The following is a 1,364-nucleotide window of genomic DNA, read 5'->3' as shown; positions in this document are numbered from 1 at the left end:
ACACACACACACACACACACACACACACACACACACACACACACACAGAATCCGAAGCAGGCTCTAGGCTCCGAGTTATAAGTGCAGAGCTCTATGCAGGGCCTGAACCCACGACCCTGTGAGATCATGACTTGAGCCAAAATAGGACGCTCAACCTACAGAGCCACCCAGGTGCCCTGGTCTTCATGATTTTCTACCTGTATCAGACAAATTAAAATGGGCCAGTGTGAAAACATAACAGCTGCATATGTAAGCACCCAAGACAAACTTCCTGATTTTATCCCATTTGTCAAAGCCTAGAATAAAGGAACCCATAAACCTAAACCACCCACAAATGGAATATCCACAATGGTTGCCATGTTGCAAATTGAAAAATGACATATAACGTATGTAACAGCAATTTATAAATCTGTAGGCTTATTGTTTAGGCTGACATGTCTAAAGTACTTGAGTTTCAAAATGCTTTCACTTACATTCTATCTTTTGTGCTTATACTCTTAGTCCCTGGAATCAAACTACCTGGGTGTATATCCTAACTCTACTCTTTTACTAGCTGAGTGAGGATATGCACGTGACCTAACCTCTCAGCTCATTTAATCCTTATCAAGACCCTGTGTTAGGAAGTAGCTTCTATTACTATCCCCATTTAATAAATGAGGGGATGCAGGAACAAAGACTTGTACATGGCTTGGTGGGGGGCAGGGGGTTCTGGGTGGCTCTGTGGGTTGAGCGTCTGACTCTTGATTTCGGTTCATGAATTGAGTCCTGTAATCAGCCTCCTTACTGTCAGAGCAGCGCCTACTTGAGATCTGTCCCCCATCTCTCTCTGCCCCTCCCTGACTCATGCTCTCTGAAAGAAATAAACACTAAAAAAATAAAGACTTGTACATGATAAGACCTGTAGCACAGCAAGCACTCACTAAATTTTAGTTATTACAGCTGGTACCCTACTTTTTGGAGGAGGAGGCTGACACTTGTTTAAATGATTGCAGGGGCCTGTGGGTGGCTGAGTCGGTTGAGAATCTGACTTCAGCTCCGGTCAGGATCTCACAGTTCTTGAGTTCAAGCCCTGCGCTGACAGCTCAGAGCCTGGAGCCTGCTTCAGATTCTGTGTCTCCCTCTCTCTCTCTGTCTCTCAAAACAAAAATGAATAAACGTTAAAAAAAAAATGAAAAGATTGTTTATGCCTATAAATAGTCTAGTTGGGACCAGATTTAATGGACTTCAAACCTTGCCCTCTTAACTCCATGCTGCCTTTCTTATTTAACATAAAAAATTGGGATTTCTATTTGACGGCTTTTAAGAAAATACATTCATATATATATATATATATATATATATATATATATATATATATATATATA

The sequence above is a fragment of the Herpailurus yagouaroundi genome, unplaced genomic scaffold (genome assembly GCF_014898765.1).
Source record: "Herpailurus yagouaroundi ecotype Mexico unplaced genomic scaffold, PumYag 215, whole genome shotgun sequence".
Classification (NCBI taxonomy): Eukaryota; Metazoa; Chordata; class Mammalia; order Carnivora; family Felidae; genus Herpailurus; species Herpailurus yagouaroundi.
Note: the sequence above shows the minus strand (reverse complement) of the source record.